The sequence below is a fragment of the Mastomys coucha genome, unplaced genomic scaffold, assembly GCF_008632895.1.
Source record: "Mastomys coucha isolate ucsf_1 unplaced genomic scaffold, UCSF_Mcou_1 pScaffold1, whole genome shotgun sequence".
Taxonomy (NCBI): domain Eukaryota; kingdom Metazoa; phylum Chordata; class Mammalia; order Rodentia; family Muridae; genus Mastomys; species Mastomys coucha.
In genome coordinates, this window is record NW_022196891.1 from 12,189,115 (window position 1) to 12,204,650 (window position 15,536).

The 15,536-nt window shown below is 39.3% G+C and overlaps 1 protein-coding gene and 1 pseudogene across 4 annotated transcripts in view; one reads left to right on the plus strand and one right to left on the minus strand.

Annotated features, from left to right (window-relative positions):
• Positions 1-15,536, plus strand: part of Cntnap5 (contactin associated protein family member 5) — a 910,241-nt gene that overhangs the window by 151,573 nt on the left and 743,132 nt on the right. The window lies entirely within an intron of this gene.
• On the minus strand, positions 14,845-15,346 carry LOC116097525 (annotated as a pseudogene).

Below are 15,536 nucleotides of genomic sequence, written 5' to 3' on the forward strand. Positions count from 1 at the left end.
TAGAGACAGGGTTTCTCTGGGTAGCCATGGCTCTCCTGGAACTCCCTCTGTAGATCAGGCTGGCCTGGAACTCAGAAATCCAGGTGCCTCTTAGATATTTCCTTTATTTACATTTCAAATGATATTTCCTTTTCCCAGTTTCCCCTCCCCATCCCCCTGCTCACTAACCCACCCTATCAGGCTTCCTGGCCATGGTATTCCACTACACTGGGGCATAGAACCTTCACAGAACCAAGGGCCTCTCTTCCCATTGAAGATTGACGGGACATCCTCTGCTACATATGCAGCTGGGACCATAAGTCCCACCATGTGTACTCTTTGGTTGGTGGTTAAGTCCCTGGGAACTCTGAGGGTACTAGTTAGTTCATACTGTTGTTCCCACTAATGGGCTGCAAAATCCTTCAGCTCCTTTCTCTAGCTCCTTCATTGGAGACCCTGTGCTCAGTCCAATGGATGGCTCTGAGCTTCTACTTTTGTATTAGTGGGGTACTGTCAGACCCTCTCAGGAGACAGCTATATCAGGATCCTGTCAGCCAGCACTTGCTGACATCCACAATAGTGTCTGGATTTGTTGACTGGATATGAGAAGATTCTCAGGTGGGCCAGTCTCTGGATTGTCCTTTCTGTCTCTGCTCCATAGTTTGTCTCTGCAACTTCTTCCATAGGTATTTTGTTCTCCCTTCTTAGAAGAATTGAAGTATCCACACTTTGGTCTTCCTTCTTCTTGAGTTTCTTGTGGTTTGTGCATTGTACCCTGTGTATTCTGAGCTTCTGGACTAATATGCACATATCAGTGAGTGCATACCATGTGTGTTCTTTTGAGATTGGGTTACCTCACTCAGAATTACATTCTCCAGATCCATCCATTTCACTAAGAATTTCATAAATCATTGATTTTAATAGCTTAGTAGTCTTCCATTGTGTAAATGTACCACATTTTCTGTATCCATTCCTCTTTTGAGGGACATCTGGATTCTTTCCAGCTTCTGGCTATTATAAATAAGGCTGCTATGAACATAGTGGAGCATGTGCCCTTATTACATATTGCAGCATCTTCTGGGTATATGCCCAGGAGTAGTATTGCTGAGTCCTCAGGTAGTACTATGTCCAATTTCCCGAGGAACCACCAAACTGATTTCCAGAGTGGTTGCACCAGCAGTTGCACCAGCAATGAAGGAGTGTTCCTCTTTCTCCACATCCTCGCCAGCATCTGCTGCCATCTGAGTTTTTGATCTTAGCCATTCTGACTGGTGTGAGGTGGAAACTCAGGGTTGTTTTGATTTGTATTTCCCTGATGACTAAAGATGTTGAACATTTCTTTAGATGCTTCTCAGCCATTTGGTATTCCTCAGTTGAGAATTCTTTTTTTAGTTCTATACCCCATTTTTAATAGGGTTATTTGGTTCTCTGGAGTCCAATTTCTTGAGCTCTTTGTATATATTGCATATTAGCCCTCTATCAGATAAGAGGATTGGTAAAGACCTTTTCTCAATCTGTTGGTTGCTGTTTTGTAGTATTGTCAGTGTCATTTGCCTTAGAGAAGCTTTGCAATTTTATGGGGTCCCATTTGTCAGTTCTTGATCTTAGAGCATAAGCTATTGGTGTTCTGATCAAGAAGTTTTCCCCTGTGTCCACGTGCTCGAGACTCTTCCCCACTTTCTTTTCTATTAGTTTTAGTGTACCTGGTTTTATGTGGAGGTCCTTGATCCACTTGAACTTGAGCTTTGTACAAGGAGATAGGAATAGCTCAATTTGCATTCTTCTACATGCTAATCACCAGTTGGGTGATCAACATTTGTTGAAAATGCTGTCTTTTTTCTGCTGGATAATTTTAGCTCCTTTGTCAAAGATCAAGTGGTAATAGGTGTTTGGGTTCATTTCTGGGTCTTCAATTCTATTCCATTGATCCACGTGCCTGTCATTGTACCAATACCATGCAGGTTTCTTTTGTTTGTTCATTGTTTTTTGTTTGTTAGTTTTGTTTGTTTGTTTGTTTGTTTGTTTGTTTTTGAGACAGGGTTTCTCTGTATAACTCCGGTTATCCTGGAACTCACTCTGTAGACGAGGATGGCCTAGAACTCAGAAATCCACCTGCCTCTGCCTCCCAAGTGCTGGGATTAAAGGCATGTGCTACCACTGCCCAGCTACCATGCAGTTTTCATTACAATTGCTCTGTAGTACAGCTTAAGGTCAGGAATGGTGATTCAACCAGAAGTTCTTTTATTTTTGAGAATAGGTTTTGCTATCCTAGATTATTTGTTATCCCAGATGAATTTGCAAATGATTTTTTTCCAACCCTGTGAAGAATTGAGTTGGAATTTTGATGGGGATTGCATTGAATCTGTAAATTACTTTTGGCAAGATGGCCATATTTACTAAATTAATCATGCCAATGCCTGAGCATGGAAGATCTTTCCATCTTCAGAGATGTTCTTTGATTTCTTTCTTCAGAGACTTGAGGTTCTTGTCATAGAGATCTTTCACTTGCTTAGTTAGAGTCCCAGCAATGTATTTTACATTATTTATGACTATTGTGAAGGGTGTTATTTCGCTAATTTCTTTCTCAGACTGTTTATTCTTTGTGTAGAGGAAAGCCATTGATTTCTTTTCATTAATTTTATATCCAGCTACTTTGCTGAAGTTGTTTATGAGGTTTAGGAGCTCTCTGGTGGAATTTTAGGGGTCACTTAAGTATACTATCATATCATCTGCAAATAGTGATAATTGGACTTTTTCCTTTCCAATTAGTATCCCTTTGATCTCCTTTTCTGTCTAAATTCTCTGGCTAGGACTTCAAGTACAATATTGAATAGGTAGGGAGAGAGTGGACACCCTTGCCTAGTCCCTCATTTTAATGGGATTACTTCAAGTTTCCTTCCATTTAGTTTGATGTTGGCTACTGTTTTGTTCTATATTGTTTTTATTATGTTTGGGTATGGGCCTTGAATTCCTGATCTTTCCAAGAGTTTTATCATGAACAGATGTTGGGTTTTGTCAAATGCTTTCTCAGCAAATAAAGATGATCATATGGTTGGGTTTGGGTTTTTTTTTTTTTTGAGTTTGTTCATATAGTGAATTACCTGGATGGATTTCCATATATTGAACCATCCCTGCATCCCTGGGATGAAACCTACTTGAGCAGGATGGATGACCATTTTGATGTGTTCTTGGATTCGGTTTGCAAGAATTTTATTGAGTATTTTTGCATTGATATCTATAAGGGAAATTGGTGTGATGTTTCCTTTCTTCTTTAGGTCTCTGTGTGGTTTAGGTATAAGAGTAATTGTGGCTTCATAGAATGAATTGGGTAGAGTACCTTCTGTTTCTATTTTGTTGAATAGTTTGAGAAATATTGGTATTAGGTCTTCTTTGAAGGTCTGATAAAACTATGCACTAGGGGCTGGTGAGATGGCTCAGCAGGGAAGAGCACCGACTGCTCTTCGGAAGGTCATGAGTTCAAATCCCAGCAACCACATGGTGGCTCACAACCACCCATAATGAGATCTGACGCCCTTGTCTGGTGCGTCTGAAGACAGCTACAGTGTACTTACATATAATAAATAAATAAATCTTAAAACTATGCACTAAACCCATCTTGTCCTGGGCTAGTTTTGGTTGGGAGACTATTAATGAATGTTTCTATTTCATTAGGGGATATGGGACTGTTTAGATCATTTATCTGATCTTGATTATACTTTGGTATCTGGTGTCTGTCTAGAAAATTATCCATTTCATCCAAGTTTTCCAGGTTTTTTGAGTATAACCTTTTGTATTAGGATCTCATGACTTTTTGGATGTCCTCAGTTTCTGTTATTTCTCCCCTTTCATTTCTGATTTTGTTAATTAGGATACTGTCTCTGTACCCTCCAGTTAGTCTGGCTAAGGGTTTATCTATTCTGTTGATTTTCTCACAGAACCAGCTCCTGGTTTTGTTGATTCTTTGTATAATTCTTTTTGTTTACATTTGGTTGATTTCAGCCCTGAGTTTGATTATTTCCTAGTCTAATCCTCTTGGGTGAATTTGCTTCTTTTTGTTTTAGGGCTGTCAAGTGTGCTGTCAAATTGCTGGTGTATGCTCTCTCCAGTTTCTTTTTGGAGGCACTTAAAGCTATTAGTTTTCCTCTTAGGACTGCTTTCATTGTATCCCATAAGTTTGGGTATGTTGGGGCTTAATTTTCATTAAACTCTAAAAAGTCTTTAATTTCTTTCTTTATTTCTTCCTTAACCAAGTTATCATTGAGTAGAGTGTTGTTAAGCTTTTATGTATATCTGGGCTTTCTATTGTTTATGTTGTCATTGAGGAGCAGCCTTAGTTCATGGTGATCTGATAGGATGCAAGGAATTATTTCCATCTTCTTGTATCTGTTGAGGCCTGTTTTTTGAATAATTATATGGTCAATTGTGGAGAAGCTACGATGAGGTACTGAGAAGAAGGTATATTATTTTGTTTTAGGATGAAATGTTCTATAGATATTTGTTAAATCCATTTGGTTCATAACTTCTGTTAGATTCACTGTGTCTCTGTTTAGTTTCTATTTCAATGATCTGTCCATTGTAGTGAATGGAGTGTTGAAGTCTCCCATTTTTATTGTGTGCAGTGCAATGTGTGCTTTGAGCTTCAGTACGCCTACTTTTATGAATGTAGATCCCTTGTATTTGGAGGATAGAGGTTCAGAATTGAGAGTTCTTCTTGATAGATCTTACCTTTGATGAGTATGAAGTGACCCTCCTTATCTTTTATGATCACTTTAGGTTGAAAGTTGATTTTATTCAAAGTTAGAATGGCTACTCCAGCTTGTTTCTTGGGACCATTTGATTGGAAAATTGTTTCCAGCCTTTTACTCTGAGGTAGTATCTGATTTTGTCACTGAGGTGCGTTTCCTGTATGCAATAAAACGTAGGGTCCTGTTTATATAGCCAGTCTGTTAGTCTAAGTCTTTTGATTGAGGAATTGAGTCCATTGATATTAATAGATAATAAGGAAAATAATTGTTGCTTCCTGTTAATTTTGTTGTTAGAGTTGGACTTCTATTCCTGTGGCTATCTTCTTTTAGTTTTCTTCAAAGATTACTTTCTTGCTTTTTCTAGGATATAGTTTCCTTCCTTGTGTTGGAGTTTTCCATTTATTATTCTTCAAAGGGCTGGATTTCTGGAAAGATACTTTGTAAATTTATTTTTTTCATGGAATACCTTGGTTTCTCAATGTATGATAATTGAGAGCTTTGCTGAATATAGTACCTTTGGCTGACATTTGAATTCTCTTAGGGTCTGTAAGATATCAGCCCAGGATCTTCTGGCTTTCATAGGCTCTGGCGAGAAGTCTGGTGTAATTCTGTTAGGTCTGCCTTTATATGTTACTTGACCATTTTCCATCACTGCTTTTTGTTTGTTTGTTTGTTTTGTGCATTTGTTTTGTGTCTTTCTTTGTTTTGTGCATTTGATGTTTTGATTATTATGTGGCTGGAGAAATTTCTTTTCTAGTCCAAACTATTTGGAGTTCTGTAGACTTCTTGTATGTTCGTGGGCATCTCTTTCTTTAGGTTAGGGAAGTTTTCTTCTATAATTTTGTTGAAGATATTTACTGGCCCATTACATTGGGAGTCTTCACTCTCTTCTATACTTATTATCCTTAGATTTAGTCCTCTCATTGTGTCCTGGATTTTCTGGATGTTTTGGAGTAGACACTTTTTGCATTTTGTGTTTTCTTTGACTGTTGTGTCAATGTCTTCTATGGTATCTTTTACATCTGAGGTTCTCTCTTCTATGTCTTGTATTCTGTTGGTGATATGTGCATCTATGGCTCCTGACTTCCTTCCTCAGTTTTCTATCTCCAAAATTGTCTCTCTTTGTGATTTCTTAATTATTTCTACTTCCATTTTTAGATCCTGGATGGTTCTGTTCTATTCCTTCACCTGTTTGATTATGTTTTCCTGTAATTTTTAATGGATTTTTGTCTTTCCCCTTTAAGTGCTTCTACTTGTTTACTTGTGCTCTCCTGTAATTCTTCAAGTGATTTTTTTTGTTTCATCATAAAATGCTTTTACCCGTTCACCTATATTCTCCTGTATTTCTTTAAGGGATTTATGTCCTTCTTAAATTCCTCTATCATCATTATGAGATATGATTTTATATCCAAATCTTGCTTTTCTGGTGTCTTGGGGTATCCAGGACTTGATGTGGTAGGAGTACTGGGTTCTGATGATGCCAAGTAGTCTTGGTTTCTATTGGTAAGATTCTTGTGTTTGCCTTTCCCCATCTGGTAATCTTTGGTATTAGATGTAATTGTTGTCTCTGGTGTGACAACACCAGAGGGTCTGTCAGTCTCTGTCAGCAGTCCTGGAAGATCATGTCTCTCCTGGTAAGGCCCATGCACAAAGGGCTATGGATCAGCCTTCCCTCCTGGGTACAGGAAGGACCCTATCCCAGCTGCCCTGCCACTTCTGTGCCCTGTGCCTCCTGGCTGGTCCAAAATCCCTTTACAAATAAGGTAGAAGTTTTGGTTGACACTTAAGGCTAGCCTCTGACCTTCACACACAGAATGGTATGTATTTAGATACACTCTCACACACAAACATAGACAACTGTACATGCACATCTATAAACAGAGAAAAAGAGACAGTCTCAAAAGGAAAGGGGCCAGTTGTCCAGATCTCAGCAGGACACTCACAGCTCCTTCATCCCTTCTTTCCCTTACTCAGTTAATCAGGACCTGTAAGAAGAAGAGACAGAACCTAGAAGGGGGAAGGGGAGAGAACCTTAAGAAAAGTAGTTCTCATATGTTGCTGGCTGTTTGCATCACAACACACATCGTGTCTTTATGCTACTAACTCGATCAGTGTTATCCGTAAAACATACCTATAATTGATAAAAAGCAGCATCTATTAGCTACATGCTTGAGAAAGCATGTTTCAAAACAATGGGCCTTTAAAGTAGAGGATTTTTTTGTGATCTCAAAGCTAAGATCTACAACATTTGATCAGCACTTCCATTTTGGAAAACAGAGGCTCAGAAAAAGGCAGTTATTTCAACAGAAGCTGGTAAGGAAGACTACAACAATAAATCAACCTCTCTAGGAGTTCATTAGAACCCATGTGTCACAGTTAAGATGAAGTGAACAGTTGGCGGTAGCCTGCTGAGCATCAGTAAGATGAACTTGGGATGTGAAGGATGCTGTAAGTTAAGTATAGTAAGCCATTTACTTCAGTATGTCTCAAATACAAACTGGTGAGCAGCCTTCACAGAAACTTCCATAGGTATCTCAGGGTCTTCCACATTTATTCATATCCATAGCTTTTATCAAGGCTCCTGACCTGTAGTAGGTTCACAGCTGACTGAAAATTAACTACTCAGAGTTGGTTCAGTGTACTGGCTATTTTATATCACTTGATAAAGATTATCAGGAGATGAGAAAACCCTAATTGAGAAAATTCTTTCATAAAACTGTGTTGTAGGCAAGCCTGTAGAACATTTCTAAATTCATGCCTTTGGGAGGACAGCTAATCTTATTTTTGGTAGGACCAAGCCTTTACTGATAGTCCCATGTTCTATAAGAAAGTAGGCTGAGTAAGCCATGAAGAATATGCCAGTAGGCAATACTTGTTATGGTTGGTCTATGCAGGAGCTCCTGTCTCCTAGTTCCTGTCTTGTTTGAGTTCCTGTCCTGACTTCCTTCAATGATAAACAAGTGATGTTGAAGCATAAGCCAAATAAACCCTTTTCTTTCCATCTTGCTTCAGTCATGGTGTTTCATCACAGCAAGAGTAACCCAAGACACCCTGCTTCAAGTTTGGCTTCTCTTTCTAGTTTGCAAGTAACTAAAATTATTTGAAGGGACCTGATTTTTATTCAGAATCTGAGATAAGGTTTAGTGCAAATAATTCAGGAAGCCTGGCACATTGCCTCAGCAGCGGGAAGAATAAATAATCAATGGAAGACCATCTTCAAAAGTGATGACATAATAAAGAGAACAGAAAATGTCATGGAGATGCAATCAATAGGTGTGGATGGGCTTAGCAAGAAAGTCAGGAAGAGACAAATACAAGTCTGCAACTGAAGAGACTTCAAACAGAGGGAGAATAAGTGGGAGATTTTGGAGATGGTAAAGGCGCACAGAAACATTTCTGGCACTTATTTATTTATTTATTTATTTAGCAGTAAGGGAGTCTATATCAGAGTCTCACCCAGGTGAGACAAGTACTACGCTACAGAATCATTATTGGCACAGTGTGTGTGTGTGTGTGTGTGTGTGTGTGTGTGTGTGTGCTGTGCTGTACTACTTCTGTGTCAGTGTGCCATATGGGGGCTATTAGATTGTGAACGTTTGTGTGTAAACACTTGACCACTGAGCCATCATCTTTTAAATCATTATTCTTTTTTGTCTTTTATTTATTTATATTTTACCCTTCAGATTTTGTTTGCCCCCCTTCAACCCCCTGACTGATCCACATCCCATACCTGCTCCCCACCCCTCTGCCGCCTTGAAGATGTCCGTGCTCCCCACCTCCCATCCTACCAGACCTCTAACTTCCCTGGGGACTCCAGTCTCTTGAGGGTTAGGTATATCTTCTCTGACTGAACCCAGACCTGCAGTCCTTTCCTGCATATGTGTTGGGGACCTCATATCAGCTGGAGAATACTGCCTGATTGGTAGTCCAGTGTTAGAGAGATCTCAGGGGTCCAGGTTAATTGAGACTGTTGGTCCTACTACAGGGTCACCATCCTCCTCAGTTTCTTCCAGCTTTTTCCTAATTCAACCACAGGGGTCAGCAGCTTCTGTCCATGGGTTGGGTGCAAATATCTACATCTGACTCTTTCAGCTGCTTGTTGGGTCTTCCGGAATGTGGTCATGATAGGTCCCTTTTTGTGAGTGCTCCAGAGCCTCAGTAATAGTGTCAGGTCTTGGGACCTCCCCTTGATTTAGATCCCATTTAGGGCCTGAAGCTGCACCTTATTTTTCTCTGGCTCCTCTCTATTTCCATCCCTGCAGTTCTTTCAGAAAGGAACAATTATGGGTCAGTGTTTTGTCTATGAGATGGCAGTTCCCTCATTCAGTTGATGCCCTGTCTTCCTGCTGGAGGTGGAACCTATAAGTTCGCTCTCCCTACTGTTGGTAATTTCATTTAAGGTCCCTCCCTTTGAGTCCTGAGAATATCTCATCTCCCAGGTCTCTGGTGCATTCTGAAGGGTCTCCCCAACCTCCTACCTCCCAAGGCTGCCTGTTTCATTTCTTTTAGCTGGCCCTCAGGGCTTCAGTCCTTTTCCTTCCAATACCAGAGCAGGTTCTCCTCTTAACCCCAAACCCCATCACTTTCCCTCCCAGGTTCCTCTCTCCCTTTCCACTTGGATTGCTTTCTTCTCCCTCCCAAGTGGGACTGAGGTGTCCTCACTTGGTCGCTTCAGCTTCTTGACTCTTTTGAGTCCTGTTGATTATATCTTGAGTATTCTGTACATTTTTTTTGACTAATATCCACTTATTAGTGAGTACATACCATGTGCCATGTATGCCATTTTGGGTCTGAGTTACCTCACTTAGGTTAATACTTTCTGTAAAACTCAGGATGTCCTTGTTTTTAATAGCTGAGTAGTATTCCATTGGGTACATGAATAACATTTTATTTATCCATTCTTCTATGATGGAACATCTTGGTTGTTTCTACCTTCTGGCTATCACAAATAAGGCTGCTATGAACATAGTGGCATGGTGGGGCATCTTTGGGTATATTCCCAAGAGTGGTATTGCTGGGTCTTCAGGTAGATATATTTCCAATTTTCTAAGGAACCTCAAGATTGATTTCCAGAGTGGTTGTACCAGTTTGCAATCCCACCAGCAATGGAGGAGTGTTCTTCTTTTTCTGCATCTTCTCCAACATGTGCTGTCACCTGAGGTTTTGATCTTAACCATTCTGATTGATGTAAGACGGAATCTCAGGGTCATTTTGATTTGCATTTCTCTGATCACTATGGACTTGGATCATTTCTTTAGGTGCTTCTCAGCATTCAAGATTCCTCTGTTGTGAAATTTTGGTTTAGTTCTACACAACAGTTTTTGATTGGGTTGTTTGTTTGTTTGTTTTTTGGTGGTAAGTTTCTTGAGTTCTTTATGTATTTTGGATATTAGCCCTCTATCAGATGTAGGTTGCCAATTTGTCTTACTGACTTTGTCCTTTGCTTTACAGAAGCTTTTCAGTTTCATTAGGTCCCATTTATCAATTCTTGATCTTAGATTGTGAGCCATTGGAGTTCTGTTTAGGAAAATTTGCCCTGTGCAAATCAGTTCAAGGCTCTGTCCCACTTTCTCTTCTATTAGATTCAGTGTATCTGTTTTTATGTTAAGGTCCTTGATCCACTTAGAATTGAGCTTTGTGCATGGTAATATATATGGGTCTATTTTCATTTTTCTATAGACAGACAGCCAGTTAGACAAGCACCATGTATTGAAGATGTTTTTTTTTTTTTTCCACTGTAGTTTTGGCATCTTTGTCAAATATCAAGTTTCCAAAAGTGTATGGTTTTATTTCTGGGTGTCCAAGTCTATTCCATTGATCAATGTGTCTGTCTCTGTACCAATGCCATGCAGTTTTTATCACTATTGCTCTGTAATAAAGCTTAAGGTCAGAGATGATGATTCCCCAAGCCTTTCTTTTATTGTTAAGATTTTTTCTCAATATTCTGGATTTTTTGTTTGTTTGTTTGATGTTTGTTTGCCTTTCCAGATGAATTTGAGAATTGCTCTTTCCATGTCTTTGAAAAATTGAGTTGGGTTTTGATGGAGATTGTATTGAATTTCTAGATTGCTTTCGGTAGGATGGACCTTTTTACTATATTAAGTCATTATCTGTTTCATCCTCCTCGTCCAGCAAGAAAGACGCAACTACACGAGCTCTTCCTTTTGCAGTTAATTCCAGGACCCTTTTACAATGCTTCTCCCTCCTCCTGCTCTCTCCTGCCTGCTTCTCCTCCTGCTCTAATCTTATTGTCTTCTGCAGCTCCTGCCTCTCTGGAGCTTACTTAAGCTCCGCCTCCTGGCCCACCCTCAGCTATTGAGTACTCCCAAGCTTAGCCAATCCCAATGGGCCATGTAGCAAAAGCACATAGATCACCAGACGTAGAAGCAACCAATAGCAGTAGCTTAGCCAAATAAGGGCTTTGTTTATGAGGCCTCTCGCTTGGGGCTCGGCTCTCCAAAATTATCCTTAATATTTTTCTTAATCCTCAACAAACAAATATTTGACTGTCTTTTAGTTTTGTTATGTTAGAAATATAGAAGTAATTCAAAAGCCTTGGCCGTATAGAGTTTACATCATAACGAAAACAATTCACAGACACACATACACACACACACATACATACACATACACACACACACAATCTACAAATAGGTTTTCTTAGCTTAAGTGTCTCCAGAAGTCAATGCTGATTCTTCTTGAAATGTGTATGGTCCTCATGCGGCTATGCTGAAATTTTACTCTATTTACTTCTAATGAAACCCTAATTATCTCTACTTGCACCTTTGACATCCTGGGTATCAATTTTTCCTTAAAGTTTGTTGAGACTATGTCATTTTATTTATGTGTTTATGTTTGTAGTATTTTTAGGCAGGATTTTTGTCTCGAATTACCCAGGCAAGCCTTGAATTGACAACCCTCCCAGTTTGACCTCCCAAGTCTCTGGTATTGTAGACGACATGTGCTCCCATGCCTGCCTGACAGAGGTAGAAGATTCATAGGACATCACAGAAGTGAGATATTTTAACATAACTGACAAGGAGTTCTATAAATGGGTACTCAGCATTCATGTAATTTCACCAAGCCAGCTAATACCATAACTAACCAAAGAACACAATCTCTGATATACAATGTCATAAGCACTGCCACCAGTTTGCCAAGGGATTCCAAAGCACCTTGCCAAGTGTTGGGATTGCTGCTCTGAGGTGGAAAAGGTAACTTGTACTTGTCAATCACATAGGGATGCAGTGTTGGAGAAGGTGCTGCCTTCCAGTTTTTTTGCTTCCTCTCTGTACCACAAAGAAAAGCAGCCAGTGTCTATGAGACTGACTTTTATATCTCTCTCAGGACTTCTTTAAGTAAGGCTTTCAGCTCCACTCAACTTTACCTCTGGGAAACTGAGGGGGCATCAAAATTTCTATGGCTTTTTGTGGAATCAAAATTAAATCTTCTCTCTAGTTAAAAAAGAAGAGATACATTCTTCATGCCTGAGTTAAATGTGCTAGTTTTCACTTGTTTTGCAAGACTACTTTTCCATAATACTCTTTTGAATGGGATTTACCTCTCTTTGCCTCATAATGCCTACGTTATTAAAGACCACATTGCTATGGCAGTCTGAATAGTAATATAAGTTATTATTAGCATAACAGGTAGCAATGATCTATATGAGCAAACTTCTAGGGTAGTCAGCAGGGAAGTACAAAAGCAAGAAACTGTTTCAAGAGTCAAATGTAATGATGGGTGAGGGAGTCTAGGAAAATGCTCAGCGACTACTGCAGTTGTCCTAGAATCAAAAGAACCTGAGTTAGTTCTCATGGCCAAAAATAAAAAAAAAAGTAAAGTAAAACCTGACATGACAATGTGCATCTATAATTCTAGTGCCTAGCAGAGGCAAAGACAAGATGGTCCCTGGAGCTTGCTAGCAGGCTGACAAGACGAACTCACAAGCTCCATGTTCAGTGAGAGATTCTGTCTCAGTAAAATAGAGTGAAAAACTGTAAAGAAAGACATACGATGTTGGCCTCTAGCCTGTATATTCATCTTCACAAGGATGAATTTACACACATAAACACATATGCAAACATAAAGAATATACATGCACATACACATGCACATACAATATGTACAAATCTTATAAAGGATGCCAATATGAACAATATTTAGCAATGGGTACCTTCACATATAATCTTGAGGATATAGCTGGGAATATAGCATAGCCATACAAAATGCTTACTGGATCAAGTATCCCATTTTAAAAGCAAACATTCTATAACCTTAAAAATAATTCATTCCAAGATTATGCATGAATAAAAGCTATTTGTCATGAGAACAACACAGCTCAGACAATAGTATCTTGGTCTTAGCAAAGAGAAATACAAGTGGAATTTGCTCCCAGTATTCACTTCTCTCAAACTGTCTCTTCATATTTACTGATTTAAAGTACTGTAAGTGTGTGTGCTACTATTAAGGCCATTCCTAATGATTAATACACCACCACCAACAGGAGTTATCTATAGGTTACATATATCCATAGATATTTTATGATAAGTATTTTCTCCAACTGTCTTCATCTAGGTAGACTGTTAACTATTACATCATATTTTCTGACACTATGTTTTTTGGTAAAATATTCTGTGCTTAGCAGGGTAAAGTGATTCATGCCTCTAATCCCAATACTCAAGAGACAGAGGCAGGCATATTTCGGAGTTTGAGGCCAGCCTGGTCTACAGAGTGAGTTTCAGAATACCCAGGGCTATTCAGAGAAATCCTGCCTTGAAAAACAAAAAGCAAGCAAGCAAACAAATAAACAAATAAATACTCAATGCTTTACTCATTTCTATTAGAAAATATCTAACAAAAGCACTTAAGTAAGAAGCCTTTCTTTTGGCTCACATTTTGAGGGCACTGCCCAACTTAGTGGATATGGTATGGGACTAGGAACATGATACAGCTGCTCAAGGGGCATCCACAGTTGGGAAGCAGATATAGATGAATGCTCATGCTCAGCTCAATTTTTCCTTTTCATTCAGTCCAGAAACTTAGTCCATTCAAGCTGCTGCCCACATTTACAGTAAGTCTTCCCACCACCACTAAACTAGTTGAGAGGTATGAAGGAGCTTTTAGGGCCTGTTCAGCTTGACAATATTGGCCACCAAGAAACGGCTGTAGCTGCTTCAGCTTGCATTCTGAATATTTCATCTTCTTACTGAACATCTTGCTGCTAGTCCAACATTTGGGCACAGATTTTATTGGAAACTGGGTTAGTTTAATACACATTTATACATTTATACATTTTGGTGGCTAGTGTCTGTCTTGCTTTTGCCTGTGTCTTCTAATATGTTTAAGAAAAGATGCCAATAGGTATTTATATTTTTGACTCATTCCTCAGAAGCTACCCACTTTGTTCCTGAACATAAAGTTCTCATTGACCTGACATTTGGTAAATAGGCTAGACTGACTGACTGGCCAGTATAGCCAAGAATCTCCTTTAATCTCTTTTTCTTTACCTCCATAGTGTTGGAGTCAAAATGCCTGCTGTACACTAAGATTTTTATGGGTGCTAGAGCGATAGAATTCAGGTCTCCATGTGTGTAGGACAAGCACTTCACTAGCTAAGCTAACTCCCTAGCTCCAGACATGAATCCTTAAAAAGTTTTACTTATTTGCAGAACAAATTTTATCAAATTACTTTTAGACCTTGAAGGTTTCATAACTTCCTGACAACTCAGGTCAATAACAACTGTAAACCGATCCAGTCAATGCTCAGAAGAATTGAAATGTTGCTATCTTGTGTCCACAACCCTAGCCAAGAGCTTACATACTTCCTATTGCTTACACTTCTAAACCACAGCCCAAGCTAAAATATATAAAAGCCAAACATTAGCACACCCCACCATGCTTTCTTATCGTAGAAGGGCTAGGAAACCGAAGTATGTGACTATTTTCAAATTGATGTCATTGATGTCACTCAAAATCAATCTTTCAAATAACTATCGTCACTAACTGAAAAACAGGAAGACCAAACATTTGTGGCAAAGAGACTCACAGTCAGCCTCAAGGTTTTTGTTTTTTTTTGTTTTGTTTTGTTTCTTTTTTTTTTTTTTTTTGATAGAAAATAACAAGATGGCAGTTTTTGTGATTTTTATTTAAACACAAAACATGCACACAAGCCAACTATTCATTTTCTTCACTGCGTAGCCTGGCGTTGGGATTGGTAACTCTGATGGCCAGCTGTGCTGCTCTTTCTACGATGGCTTTTCGGTTCTTAGAGGACACATTGTGAGCAATCTCAGCACAGTAAGATTTGTTACACAGCAGCAGCGCTTCCAGCTCCTTGACCTTGTGGACCAGGAACTTCCGGAAGCCGCTAGGCAGCGTGTGCTTGGTTTTCTTGTAGTTCCCATAACCAATGTTGGGCATCAGGATCTGATCCTTAAATCTTCTCCGCACCCTGTTGTCAATGCCCCTGGGTTTCTGCCAGTTTCGCTTAATTTTCACATATCGATCTGACTGGTGCCTGATGAACTTCTTGGTCCTCTTTTTGACGATCTTGGGCTTCACCAGAGGTCGGAGGGCAGCCATGATGCCGCAAAACAGATGGCAGCCACCTCGTAGACAGGGCCGAAAAGGGGTTTATTTTATGCATAGTGAAAGACTGTGTAAGCAGAACATCGTGGCTGATGGTTTAGGCATGTGTGCAAAGTAAGGACTCTTCTTGGCCTTTCTACAGCCATCACCTTAAGGCATTTAATTGTTTCCTTAAATCTAGTATTAATGTTTTTTTTTCTTTTCTTTTTTTTTTTTTTTTTTTTT